The following is a 16,138-nucleotide window of genomic DNA, read 5'->3' on the forward strand; positions in this document are numbered from 1 at the left end:
CTGTTATACCTACTTGGGTTGTCGGTCCAGATTTGAAGAGGTCATTTTAAGACGAAGTCGTATTGGCCATTCACGTTACACTCATGAATATATATTAAAAGGTGAGGATCCTCCATTCTGCATCCCTTGTGATGAAAGAATCACGGTCAAGCATGTCATGCTTGACAGCATTGATTTTTCCATCACAAGGGATAAATATTTCAAAGTATCATGTATCAAGGATCTTTTTTATCAGGTAAGTAGTCATTTAATTATTGTTTTTTTTAAAGGAAATCGATTTACTTCATAAATTTTGATTGTTATAATTTGTAAATAAATAAATAACTTTTATAATTAGTAGAATTATTCAGTAACTGAGATTGTTAGTGGCTATATCCTCGAAGGGGGTTAAAGTAGTGTAAAATTATTGTCCCCCTGAGAGGGTATGTAAGACCACCTCTTTCAAAGTATGTTTATTTCTGCTCGTTTTAAGACGTAGTATATATGTTCATTTGTTCTGGCTAGATTTGTCATAAATCGCCAGCAGCGGAAGGGATGATGTAAATCCGGCTGGGGTCCAAGCAGGTAGCAAAGGTACTGTAATTCCCCATGGACCCTAGCATGGTGATCTACCTTCAGCTGCTGGCGATCTATAGCCCTTTTTATATTGTACCGTTATATATAGTGATATCTTTTATAGTTGTATGCTAGTTTTAAATATTAATCTGTGATATTCTAGTAATTTTACTGTCCATCGATGACAGGTTTTAATTTAGTTAAAACATATGTATTAATAAGTGAAATTTCTCGTCACGATATGGCTGAAATATTGCCGATGTGACGTAAAGCTTTAACTCACTCACTCTTTATCATGGCTGGGAACTTTCGAGTAATGAATTGAGAGGAGATCTTATGAGCTTTAAGGGTGGTTTAGCGTATACTGTTACAAAATTTGTGCAACTTAACGATACAACATACGCTTGGAATGAATTTCTTAATGATAAAACAGAAAACAAGTTTACTAGCCCAGGAGTTGTAAGAGTTAATGAATCAATAAGAACTTATGTATGGGCAATTTGTGGTGCACAATCGCAAACACGAACGGGAATAATTAGTTCTGGGACGGCGCTAGATGCACAAAATCAGTTTCTCGCAAACGTAGAGGATGCTATTAATTCATCCGTTGACATACCATCTTCTTAAAAGCGTTATCAAGATGTATTACAGTACGCTCAATCCAAAGTAGACTACGTTTATGCGACGGGACTATACATGTCTCCGAGTAATATGGAACTTAAGATCGGTCAAGTGATAGGCTATAATAATTGAAGATGCAAGAAACACACACTTCCGACACTCGCACCCAGAGGGATTTTTATTACATGATGTTGGGCGTTAATCACAATGTTCAGTACAAACGTTGAACAATATCCATTCAGACATAATCGTTGGTGAAGGAGTTGAATTGAAGAGCTGACGTTGAACGGTAAAGACGACTTCAAAATACAACTTCAAACTATGTTTACGTTCTAAGGCGTTATAATGAGGCAATTTCAGTCTCGTTATAAGACGACTATCTTTGTTTGCATTGTTTACGTTGAATACGTTGGTGGGTGATGTTCAGAAAACTAAAATAGAAAGAAAATACAATCCTTACTTTAGGCTGAACCAGTCAAATTGTCAAAATTACCAATTTAAAAAAATAACAAACAACTTTCTGACAAAATACTCAAAATTGCTGCCAAATGGTTACTGAATGGAAGTTATAAATGCATTGAACACTTGAGAGAATAAATAATATTAACTTTGGCATTGAAAAATAAGAGTTTACTTACATTTGTGTTGCTTTACACTTTGGAGAATGTAACCGTGGTCCTTACAAGATGGAGATTTGACTGATTGTGTGGGGAACATGTGCTTTTTAGATCATGTAACTTGAAATGAAATTGAGGCTGTAAACAAGTTATTAATTTATCTACAAAAGGTTATTGAGAGATGGGGATTTGACCCCACAATCTCTATGTTTCAAACGACGATATAACTGAAACACTGTTACACAGGATACACGATGATATAACTGAAATACTGCTACAGGTGACACATGACAATATAACTAAAATAATGTTACAGGTGACACATGACGATATAACTGAAATACTGCTACAGGTGACACATGACGATTTAACTAAAATACTGTTACAGGTGACACACGGCGATATAACTGAAATACTGTTACAGGTGACACACGACGATATAACTAAAATAATGTTACAGGTGACACACGACAATATAACTGAAATACTGTTACAGGTGACAAACGACGATATAACTGAAATACTGTTACAGATGACACACGACGATATAACTGAAATACTGTTACAGGGGACACACGACGATATAACTGAAATACTGTTACAGGTGACACACGACGATATATATGAAATACTGTTGCAGGTAACAAACGACGATAAAACTGAAATACTGTTGCAAGAGACACACGACTATAGAACTGAAACACTGTTACAGGCAAAAGGCGACGATAGAACTGAAATACTGTTACACGTGACACACGACCATAGAACTGAAATACTGTTACAGGTAAAAGGCGACGATATAACTGAAATACTGTTGCAGGTGACACATGAAGATATAAATGAAATACTGTTAAGGGTGACACATAATGATATAGCTGAGATACTGTTACAGGTGACACACGATGATACAACTGAAATACTGTTACAGGTGACAGACGCCGATATCAATAAAATACTGTTACAGATGACACACGACGATATAAAAGAAATACTGTTACACTTGACAAATGATATAACTGAAATACTGTTGCAGGTGACACACGATGATATAACTGAAATATTGTTACAGGTGGCACACGACGATATAACTGAAATACTTTCACAGGTGACACACTAAGATATAAATGAAATACTGTTAAGGCTGACACATAATGATATAACTGAAATACTGTTACAGGTGACACACGACGATATATATGAAATACTGTTTGATGTGACACATGATTATATCAATGAAATACTGTTGCAGGGGACACACGACGATATAACTGAAATACTGTTGCAGGTAACACACGACGATATAACTGAAACACTGTTACAGGTAAAAGGCGACGATATAACTGAAATACTGTAACAGGTGACACACGATGATACAACTGAAATACTGTTACAAGTGACACACGACGATATAAAGAAAAACTGTTAAAGATGACACACGACGATATAACTGAAATACTGTTAGAGGTGACACATGATAATATAAATGAAATACTGTTGCAGGGGACACACGATGATATAACTGAAATACTGTTTCATGTGACACACGACGATATAAAGAAATACTGTTAAAGATGACACACGATGATATAAATGAAATACTGTTACACGTAAAACACGATGATATAAATGAAATACTGTTGCAGGGGAGACACGACGATATAAATGAAATACTGTTGCTGGTGACACACGACGATATAAATGAAATACTGTTAAAGATGACACACGATGATATAAATGAAATACTGTTAAAGGTGACACACGACGATATAAAGAAATACTGTTAAAGATGACACACGATGATATAAATGAAATACTGTTACAAGGGACACACGAAGATATAACTGAAATACTGTTACAGGGAACAGACGACGATATCAATAACATACTGTTACAGGTTACACACGATGATATCAAAGAAATACTGTTACACTTGACAAATGATATAACTGAATTACTGTTAAAGGTAACAAACGACAATATAACTGAAATACTGTTGCAGGGGAGACACGATGATATAAATGAAATACTGTTACATGTGGCACACGACGATATAACTGAAATACTTTTACAGGTGACACACGAAGATATAAATGAAATATTGTTAAGGGTGACACATAATGATATAACTGAAATACTGTTGCAGGTAACACATGACGATATAACTGAAATACTGTTGCAGGTGACACACAACGATTTAACTTTAATACTGTTACAGGTGACAGAAGAGGATACAAATGAAATACTGTTGCACGTGACACACGATGATATCAAAGAAATACTGTTACACTTGACAAATGATATAACTGAAATACTGTTAAAGGTAACAAACGACAATATAACTGAAATACTGTTGCAGGGGAGACACGATGATATAAATGAAATACTGTTACATGTGGCACACGACGATACAACTGAAATACTTTTACAGGTGACACACGAAGATATAAATGAAATACTGTTACACGTAAAACACGATGATATAAATGAAATACTGTTGCAGGGGAGACACGACGATATAAATGAAATACTGTTAAAGGTGACACACGACGATATAAAGAAATACTGTTAAAGATGACACACGATGATATAAATGAAATACTGTTACAAGGGACACACGAAGATATAACTGAAATACTGTTACAGGGAACAGACGACGATATCAATAACATACTGTTACAGGTTACACACGATGATATCAAAGAAATACTGTTACACTTGACAAATGATATAACTGAAATACTGTTAAAGGTAACAAACGACAATATAACTGAAATACTGTTGCAGGGGAGACACGATGATATAAACGAAATACTGTTACATGTGGCACACGACGATATAACTGAAATACTTTTACAGGTGACACACGAAGATATAAATGAAATATTGTTAAGGGTGACACATAATGATATAACTGAGTTACTGTTGCAGGTAACACAAGACGATATAACTGAAATACTGTTGCAGGTGACACACAACGATTTAACTTTAATACTGTTACAGGTGACAGAAGAGGATACAAATGAAATACTGTTGCAAGTGAAACACGACAATAAAAATGAAATACGTTTGCAAGTGACAAACGACGATATGACTGAAATACTGTTACAGGTAACACACGACGATATAAAAGAAATACTGTTAGACGTGACACAAGATATAACTGAAATACTGTTACAGGTGACACACGACGATATAACTGAAATACTGTTACAGGGGACACACGACGATATAACTGAAATAATGTTACAGGTGACACAAGAGGATATAAATGAAATACTGTTGCAGGTGACACACGACAATATAAATGAAATACGTTTGCAAGTGACAAACGACGATATGACTGAAATACTGTTACAGGTAACACACGACGATATAAAAGAAATACTGTTAGACGTGGCACATGATATAACTGAAATACTGTTACAGGTGACACACGACGATATAACTGAAATACTGTTAGAGGTGACACATGATAATATAAATGAAATACTGTTGCAAGAGACACACGACGATATAACTGAAATACTGTTGCAGGTGACACAAGAGGACACAAATGAAATACTGTTGCAGATTAAACTGAAATACTGTCACAGGTGACACACGACGATATGGCTGAAATACTGTTACAGGGGACACACGATGATATAACTGAAATACTGTTAGAGGTGACACATGATAATATAAATGAAATACTGTTGCAAGAGACACACGACGATATAAAAGAAATACTGTTAGACGTGGCACATGATATAACTGAAATACTGTTACAGGTGACACACGACGATATAACTGAAATACTGTTAGACGTTGCACATGATGTAACTGAAATACTGTTACAGGTGACTCACGACGATATAACTGAAATACTGTTGCAGGTGACACAAGAGGACACAAATGAAATACTGTTGCAGATTACACTGAAATACTGTCACAGGTGACACATGACGATATTGCTGAAATACTGTTACAGGGGACACACGATGATATAACTGAAATACTGTTACAGGTGACACACGACGATATAACTAAAATACTGTTACAGGTGACACACGATGATATAAATGAAATGCTGTTGCAGGTGACACACGTCGATGTAACTGAAATACTGTTTCAGTGACACACGTCGATATTACTGAAATACTGTTTCAGGTGACACACAACGATATAAATGAAATACTGTTACATTGGACATACGGCGATATAATGAAATACTGTTACAGGTGACACATGATATAACTGAAATATTATAACAGGTATAACGACGATATAAATGAAATACTGTTGCAGGTGTCACACGTCGATATAACTAAAATACTCTTGCAGGTGACACATGACAATATAAATGAAATACTGTTACAGGTGACACACGATGATATAAATGAAATACTGTTGCAGGTGACACACAACGATATAACTGAAATACTGTTACAGGTGACACATGACGATATGACTGAAATACTGTTACAGGGGACACACGACGAAATAACTGAAATACTGTTACAGGTGACACACGTCGATATAACTGAACTACTGTTTCAGGTGACACACGACGATATAACTGAAATACTGTTACAGGGAACACACGACGATATAACTGAAATACTGTTTTAAGTGACGAACGTCGATATAACTGAAATACTGTTTCAGGTGACACACAACGATATAACTGAAATACTGTTTCAGGTGACACATGTCGATATAACTGAAATACTGTTACAGGTGACACACGTCGATATAACTGAAATACTGTTTCAGGTGACACACGACGATATAACTGAAATACTGTTACAGGGGACACACGACGATATAACTGAAATACTGTTACAGGTGACACACGTCGATATAACTGAACTACTGTTTCAGGTGACACATGACGATATAACTGAAATACTGTTACAGGGGACACACGACGATATAACTGAAATACTGTTTTAAGTGACGAACGTCGATATAACTGAAATACTGTTTCAGGTGAAACACAACGATATAACTAAAATACTCTTGCAGGGGGCACAAGACGATATAAATGAAATAATGTTACAGGTGACACATGATGATATAACTGAAATACTGTTGCAGGTGACACACAACGATTGAACTGAAACACTGTCACATGTGACACACGATGATATGACTGAAATACTCTTACAAGGGACACACGACGAAATAACTGAACTACTGTTATAGGTGACACACGACGATATAACTGAAATACTGTTACAGGTGACAAACGACGATATAACTGAAATACTGTTACAGGGGACACACGACGATATAACTGAAATACTGTTTTAAGTGACACACGTCGATATAACTGAACTACTGTTTCAGGTGACACACAACGATATAACTAAAATACTCTTGCAGGGGGCACAAGACGATATAAATGAAATACTGTTACAAGGGACACACGACGATATAACTGAAATACTGTTGCAGGTGACAGACGACGATATAAATGAAATACTGTTACAGGTAACACACGACAATATAACTGAAATACTGTTGCAGGTGATACACGATGATATAACTGAAATACTGTTTCATATGACACACGACGATATAAATGAAATACTGTTGCAGGTGACACACGACGATATAACTGAAATACTGTTGCAGGTGACACACGATAATATAACTGAAATACTGTTGCAGGGGACAGACGACGATATAACTGAAATACTGTTACATGGGACATACGGCGATATAAAAGAGATACTGTTACACGTGACACAGAATGATATAAGTGAAATACTGTTTGAGGGGACACGAGGCGATATAATGAAATACTGTTACAGGTGACACACGACGATATAAAAGAAATACTGTTAGACGTGACCCATGATATAACTGAAATACTGTTACAGGTGACACACGACGATATAAATGAAATAGTGTTAAGGGTGACACACAATGATATAACTCAAATACTGTTGCAGGTGACACACGACGATATAACTGAAATACTGTTGCAGGTGATACACGATGATATAACTGAAAAACTGTTTCATGTGACACACGACGATATAAATGAAATACTGTTGCAGATGACACACGACGATATAACTGAAATACTGTTACAGGTGACACACGAAGATATAAATGAAATACTGTTGCAGGTGACACACGACGATATAACTGAAATACTGTTTCATGTGACACACGACGATATAAATGAAATGCTGTTGCAGGTGATACACGATGATATAACTGAAATACTGTTTCATGTGACACACGACGATATAAATGAAATACTGTTGCAGATGACACACGATGATATAACTGAAATACTGTTTCATGTGACACACGATAATATAACTAAAATACTGCTGCAGATGACAGACGACGATATAACTAAAGTACTGTTACACGTGACACACGACGATATAAAAGAAATACTGTTACACGTGACACATGATATAACTGAAATACTGTTACAGGTGACACACGATGATATAAATGAAATAGTGTTAAGGGTGACACATGACGATATAACTGAAATATTGTTGCAGGTGACACATGACGATATAACTGTAATACTGTTACAGGTGACACACAACGATAAAAATGAAATAGTGTTTAAGATGACACATGGCGATATAACTGAAATACTGTTACATGTGACACACGACGATATAACTGAAATACTGTTACACGTGACACACGATGAAATGAATAAAATACCGTTACAGGTGCCACACGACGATATAACTAAAATACCTTTGCAGGCGAAAAATGAAATGGCTAAAATATTGTTGTAGTTGGAAAACCTTGACAAAACTGAAATATTGTTCAATTTCGAAAACCTCGACAAAACTGAAATAATGTGCAGGTTGACTCACCATGAAACTTGAACAATATTTCAGTTTTGTCAAGGTTTTCCGACTTTAACAATATTTCAGTTTTGTTAAGGTTTTACAACTTGAACAATATTTCAGCCTTTTCATGGAGAGTCAACCTGATCAATATTTCAGTTTTGTCAAGATTTTCCAACTTGAACAATATTTCAGTTTTGTCAAGGTTTTCCAACTTGAACAATATTTCAGTTTTGACAAGGTTTTCCAACTTTAACAATTTTTCATTGACTGAAATAATGTACAGGTTGTCTCACCATGAAATGGCAGAAATATTTTTTCAAGTTGGAAAACCTTGACAGAACTGAAATATGGATCAGGTTCACTCACTATGAAATGGCTGAAATATTGTTCAAGTTAGAAAATCTTGACAAAACTTAAATATTGTTCAAGTTGGAAAACCTTGACAGAACTGAAATATGGATCAGGTTCACTCACTATGAAATGGCTGAAATATTGTTCAAGTTAGAAAACCTTGACAAAACTTAAATATTGTTCAAGTTGGAAAACCTTGACAAAACTGAAATAATGTACAGGTTGACTCACCATGAAATGGCCGAAATATTGTTCAAGCTGACACGTCGGTATATAACGGAAATACTGTTCAAGTTGACTCACCATGGTGAAACAGAAATACTGAAGTATAGTTCACGGACCTTCGCCTGTTGTAACACAATACCTCGTCAGTTCCCATGGTCGTAGCAATGTATATTTGTTGAAGCAATCTGATTTTTATCAATGATGTGTTTGTGGCTGTGTGAAGATTCGCTCACTCTATTCACAGATACACAATTGTTATCTAAAACAATAAATGTAATTCTTTGTTCTACCCAAAGTGTTAAAAAACGCTTCAATGGAATCACCAGTGTAATTGGCGTTTAATTTTAAAATATATTTGCAAGAGGGCAAGACCCTTGCCTGTTCAATCCTCACTAAAATATAAACTAAGAATATAGAGATTTACGAAGTAAGGATAACATATAGTTGACATATGGTTGACAACAATATATACATGATAGGAGGCAGTGTTTATACAGTTGAATTGGTTTAATATTCAGTTACGCTGGAGTGGAGAAGCCTGTTATGTATACAGAAGGGTAAAACATATTGGCCGGTGAATCCTGTAATATCAACAAAAGGGTGAAGTCAGTATTATAAACAGCAAAAAGTTTATGACTGATTTGGGTCTTTGATGAGTTGGTGGTACGCCGGTGGTATGTAGTAGCCTTGGTCACGGTTGATTGATGGTTGGAATCTTTTGATGTTGATGGCTTTTTCTAGTTTTCTGATTTTGAAGTCGTTGAGGTTGGTTGTGAGGACTTTACATTTGGTGATTTCAGTCAATTCATTTGATGACATTACTTTTTGAAATGAGGCTACCTTATGTTACAGTAGAAAAGACTCCAGGGGGGTACCAGGTGTTGGCGACAGAGGTTGACAGTAGTTTTCATGACCTCTCTCTATACCAATCAGTGCAAGATGGTGAACCCATGGTGACAGTCCACAACGTCAGAATCTCACACATTTTAGATATGGGGATATACACTCTTCAAAAAAATAAACGCACAGGTTGTATGCAGTTCATTGAACTACACGGAAAACCCGGTATATAATTTGGATATATGTTATTGGAAAATGTTGGTGGCCTGAAATTCGACAAAAGGTGCGCCAAAACGCAGCCATTGTCGATTTGCAATGTCTTAAACGGTATTGTCTTCACACTTGTTCAAAAATGTCATTGAGGAAAACAGTAAAGCAAAATGCACGTTCAAGTTATGGTATTCGTAACTCGTAAAAAAGGCTATAAGGCAAGCATAAACCAATAATGTGTCATTCAATTGTCAACATTTTTCAAGTTCGAAAATGCCGAGACTCAGCGCTGCCGATCGGAACATCGCCATAGGACGTATCCAAAGAGGAGAATCGCATGCAGTCTTCTGCTGCACGCCACTTCAACGTCCACCACAGCACCATTTGCCGCCTTTGTGACCGATACATGCATTTCAATTCCACTGCAGACCGACCAAGAGTTATCACCCCTGCACAGGATCACTCCATTCGACTGTTCCACCTACATCATCGCAGTGCCACAGCTACGGAGGCTGCAGGACGCATCCCTGGTTTGAGGAGGATATCGGACCAGTCTGTCGGGAACCATCTTCGCGAAGCTGGACTCCGGCCCAGAAGACCAGTTATCGTCCCTGTTTTGCAATAGATCCATCGACAGCGACGCTTGCCTTGGTGCCCTACCTTACAGCCTTGGAATTTGAGAAACTGGAGACGAGTGTGGTTTAGCGATGAATCACGATTTCTTCTTCACCAGCGAGATGGAAGACAACGTGTTTATCGTCGTCGATATGAGCGTTTTGCCCCACATTGTGTACGTGAATTCGACACATTCGGTGGCGGTAGTCTCATGGTGTCGGGGGCTATATCCTACACCACGACGACTGACTTGGTTGTGGTTCAAGGAAATTTGACAGCAAATCGCTACATGAATCAAATTCTTCAACCCCACCTTCTTCCAATCATTGACCGCCAGAGGTTGCTGTTTCAACAGGACAACGCTCCACTGCACACAGCTCGTGTCATGGTAGACTATATAATGCCAACATCAACGCCTTGCCCTGGCCGTCGAGATCTCCAGATCTTAACCAAATCGAACATTTCTGGGATGAACTTGATCGACGTGTACGTCAATGTCAGAACACGCCGCAGACACTCCTCACAACGCGTGACAAGCAGAATGGCGCAGAATTCCGCAGGACAGAATTCGTACACATATCCTGTCAGTGACGAGGAGATGCAGAGCCGTGATTGCTGCCCGGGGCGGTCACACGAGATACTCGCCACCTTCTGGCCTTGGTTGACATGACAATGAACAGTTTTCAATGCCTTTGTACAAAGACAACATGTCACTATCGAGCTCCAAAATGTCAAAGTGATGGAGTGTGTGGTGTGACAGAACAGTGTGGCTGTGTAATGTAGTTTGTGGTTTGAGAGAACCGTGTGGCTGTAATGGAGTGTGTGGTGTGATAGAACAGTGTGGCTGTAATGGAGTGTGTGGTGTGATAGAACAGTGTGGCTGTAATGGAGTGTGTGGTGTGATAGAACAGTGTGGCTGTAATGGAGTGTGTGGTGTGATAGAACAGTGTGGCTGTAATGGAGTGTCTGTGGTGTTGGAGGACATTGTAGCTGTGAGAGGATAGTGTGGCTGTAATGTAGTATGTAAGGTGTGAGAGGATAGTGTGGCTGTAATGTAGTATGTAAGGTGTGAGAGGATAGTGTGGATGTAATGTAGTATGTGGTGTGAGAGGATAGTGTGGCTGTAATGTAGTATGTTAGGTGTGAGAGGACAGTGTGGATGTAATGTACTATGTGGTGTGAGAGGACAGTGTGGCTGCAATGTAGTGTATGTGGTGTGAGAGGACAGTATGGCTTTTATGTAATGTGTGGTGTGAGAGGACAGTGTGGCTGTAATGTATTGTGTGTGGTGTGAGAAGAAAGTGTGGCTGTAATGTAGAATGTGTGGTGTGAGAGGACGGTGTGGCTGTAATGTGTATGTGCGCTGTGAGAGGACAGTGTGGCTGTAATGTAGTATGTGGTGTGAGAGGACAGTGTGGCTTTTATGTAATGTGTGGTGTGAGAGGACAGTGTGGCTGTAATGTATTGTGTGTGGTGTGAGAAGAAAGTGTGGCTGCAATGTAGTATGTGAGGTTTGAGAGGACAGCGTGGCTGTAATGTAGTATGTGTGGTGTGATAGAACACTGTGGCTGTAACGGAGTGCCTGGTGTGAGAGGACAGTGTGGCTGTAATGGAGTATGTGTGCTGTGAGAGGACAGTGTGGCTGTAATGTAGTATGTTAGGTGTGAGAGGACAGTGTGGCTGCAATGTAGTATATTAGGTGTGAGAGGACAGCGTGGCTGTAATGTAGTATATGTGGTGTGATAGAACACTGTGGCTGTAACGGAGTGCCTGGTGTGAGAGGACAGTGTGGCTGTAATGGAGTATGTGTGCTGTGAGAGGACAGTGTGGCTGTAATGTAGTATGTTAGGTGTGAGAGGACAGTGTGGCTGCAATGTAGTATATTAGGTGTGAGAGGACAGCGTGGCTGTAATGTAGTATATGTGGTGTGATAGAACACTGTGGCTGTAACGGAGTGTCTGGTGTGAGAGGACAGTATGGCTGTAATGTAGTATGTGTGGTGTGAGAGGGAAGTGTGGCTGTAATGGAGTATGTGTGCTGTGAGAGGACAGTGTGGCTGTAATGTAGTATGTTAGGTGTGAGAGGACAGTGTGGCTGCAATGTAGTATATTAGGTGTGAGAGGACAGCGTGGCTGTAATGTAGTATGTGTGGTGTGATAGAACACTGTGGCTGTAACGGAGTGTCTGGTGTGAGAGGACAGTATGGTTGTAATGTAGTATGTGTGGTGTGAGAGGGAAGTGTGGCTGTAATGTAATATGTGTAGTTTGAGAGGACAGTGTGGCTGCAATGGAGTGTGTGTGGTGTGAGAAGACAGTGTGGCTGCAATGTAATATGTGTGGTTTGAGAGGACAGTGTGGCTGTAATGTAGTGTGTTAGGTGTAAGAGAACAGTGTGGCTGTAATGTAGTTTGTTACATGTGAGAGGACAGTGTGGCTTTTATGTAGTGTGTGGTGTGAGAGGACAGTGTGGCTGTAATGTAACGTGTGTGGTGTGAGAGGACAGTGTGGCTGTAATGTAGTGTGTTAGGTGTTAGAGAACAGTGTTGCTGTAATGTAGTGTGTTAGGTGTAAGAGAACAGTGTGGCTGTAATGTAGTTTGTTAGGTGTGAGAGGACAGTGTGGCTTTAATGTAGTGTGTGGTGTGAGAGGACAGTGTTGCTGTAATGTAGTGTGTTGGGTGTAAGAGAACAGTGTGGCTGTAATGTAGTTTTGTTAGGTGTGAGAGGACAGTGTGGCTTTTATGTAGTGTGTGGTGTGAGAGGACAGTGTGGCTGTAATGTAACGTGTGTGGTGTGAGAGGACAGTGTGGCTGTACTGTAACGTGTGTGGTGTGAGAGGACAGTGTGGCTGTAATGTAGTGTGTTAGGTGTTAGAGGACAGTGTTGCTGTAATGTAGTGTGTTAGGTGTAAGAGAACAGTGTGGCTGTAATGTAGTTTGTTAGGTGTGAGAGGACATTTTTTTTCTTTTATGTAGTGTGTGGTGTGAGGGGACAGTGTGGCTGTAATGTATGGAGTGTGTGGTGTGAGAGGACAGTGTGGCTGTAATGTAGTGTGTTAGGTGTTAGAGGACAGTGTTGCTGTAATGTAGTGTGTTAGGTGTAAGAGAACAGTGTGGCTGTATTGTAGTATGTGTGGTGTGAGAGGACTGTGTGGCTGTAATGTATTGTGTTAGATGTGAGTGGACAGTGTGGCTGTAATGTAGTGTGTTAAATGTGAGAGGTCAGTGTGGCTGTAATGCAGTATGTGTAGTGTGAGAGAAGAGTGTTGCTGTAATGTAGTGTGTTAGGTGTGAGAGGACAAGTGGCTGTAATGTAGTATGTGTGCTGTCAGAGGACAGTGTGGCTGTAATGTAATGTGTTAGGTGTGAGAGAATTGTGTGGTTGTAATGTAGTGTGTTAGGTGTGAGAGGACAGTGTGGCTGTAATGTAGTATGTGTAGTGTGAGAGGACAGTGTGGCTGTAATGGAGTGTGTGGTGTGAGAGGAAAGTGTGGCTGTAATGTAGTATGTGTGGTGTGAGAGGACAGTTTGGCTGTGATGGAGTGTGTGTGGTGTGAGAGGAGAGCGTTGCTGTAATGTAGAATGTGTGGTGTTAGAGGACAGCGTGGCTGTAATGTAGTATGTGTTGTGTGAGATGACAGCGTGGCTGTAATGGAGTGTGAAGTGTGAGATAGAACAGTATGGCTGTAATGTAGTATGTATGTTGTGAGAGGACAGTATGGCTGTAATGTAGTGTGTTGTGTGATAGAGTGTGGTTGTAATGTAGTATATTGTGTTAGAGGACAGTTTGGCTGTAATGTAGTGTGTTAGGTGTTAGAGAACAGTGTTGCTGTAATGTAGTGTGTTAGGTGTAAGAGAACAGTGTGGCTGTAATGTAGTTTGTTAGGTGTGAGAGGACAGTGTGGCTTTAATGTAGTGTGTGGTGTGAGAGGACAGTGTTGCTGTAATGTAGTGTGTTGGGTGTAAGAGAACAGTGTGGCTGTAATGTAGTTTTGTTAGGTGTGAGAGGACAGTGTGGCTTTTATGTAGTGTGTGGTGTGAGAGGACAGTGTGGCTGTAATGTAACGTGTGTGGTGTGAGAGGACAGTGTGGCTGTACTGTAACGTGTGTGGTGTGAGAGGACAGTGTGGCTGTAATGTAGTGTGTTAGGTGTTAGAGGACAGTGTTGCTGTAATGTAGTGTGTTAGGTGTAAGAGAACAGTGTGGCTGTAATGTAGTTTGTTAGGTGTGAGAGGACATTTTTTTTCTTTTATGTAGTGTGTGGTGTGAGGGGACAGTGTGGCTGTAATGTATGGAGTGTGTGGTGTGAGAGGACAGTGTGGCTGTAATGTAGTGTGTTAGGTGTTAGAGGACAGTGTTGCTGTAATGTAGTGTGTTAGGTGTAAGAGAACAGTGTGGCTGTATTGTAGTATGTGTGGTGTGAGAGGACTGTGTGGCTGTAATGTATTGTGTTAGATGTGAGTGGACAGTGTGGCTGTAATGTAGTGTGTTAAATGTGAGAGGTCAGTGTGGCTGTAATGCAGTATGTGTAGTGTGAGAGAAGAGTGTTGCTGTAATGTAGTGTGTTAGGTGTGAGAGGACAAGTGGCTGTAATGTAGTATGTGTGCTGTCAGAGGACAGTGTGGCTGTAATGTAATGTGTTAGGTGTGAGAGAATTGTGTGGTTGTAATGTAGTGTGTTAGGTGTGAGAGGACAGTGTGGCTGTAATGTAGTATGTGTAGTGTGAGAGGACAGTGTGGCTGTAATGGAGTGTGTGGTGTGAGAGGAAAGTGTGGCTGTAATGTAGTATGTGTGGTGTGAGAGGACAGTTTGGCTGTGATGGAGTGTGTGTGGTGTGAGAGGAGAGCGTTGCTGTAATGTAGAATGTGTGGTGTTAGAGGACAGCGTGGCTGTAATGTAGTATGTGTTGTGTGAGATGACAGCGTGGCTGTAATGGAGTGTGAAGTGTGAGATAGAACAGTATGGCTGTAATGTAGTATGTATGTTGTGAGAGGACAGTATGGCTGTAATGTAGTGTGTTGTGTGATAGAGTGTGGTTGTAATGTAGTATATTGTGTTAGAGGACAGTTTGGCTGTAATGTAGTGTGTGTGGTGTGAGAGGACAGTGTGGCTTTAATGTAGTATGTGTGGTGTGAGAGAACGGTATGGCTGTAATGGAGTGTGTATGGTGTGAGAGGACAGCGTGGCTTTAATGTAGTATGTGTGGTGTGAGAGGACAACGTGGCTGTAATGTAGTATGTGTGGTGTGAGAGGACAGTATGGTTGTAATGTAGTGTGTGTGGTGTGAG

The sequence above is a fragment of the Haliotis rufescens genome, unplaced genomic scaffold, assembly GCF_023055435.1.
Source record: "Haliotis rufescens isolate VD_foot unplaced genomic scaffold, xgHalRufe1.0.p SCAF_15, whole genome shotgun sequence".
In the NCBI taxonomy this organism is placed as follows: Eukaryota; Metazoa; Mollusca; class Gastropoda; order Lepetellida; family Haliotidae; genus Haliotis; species Haliotis rufescens.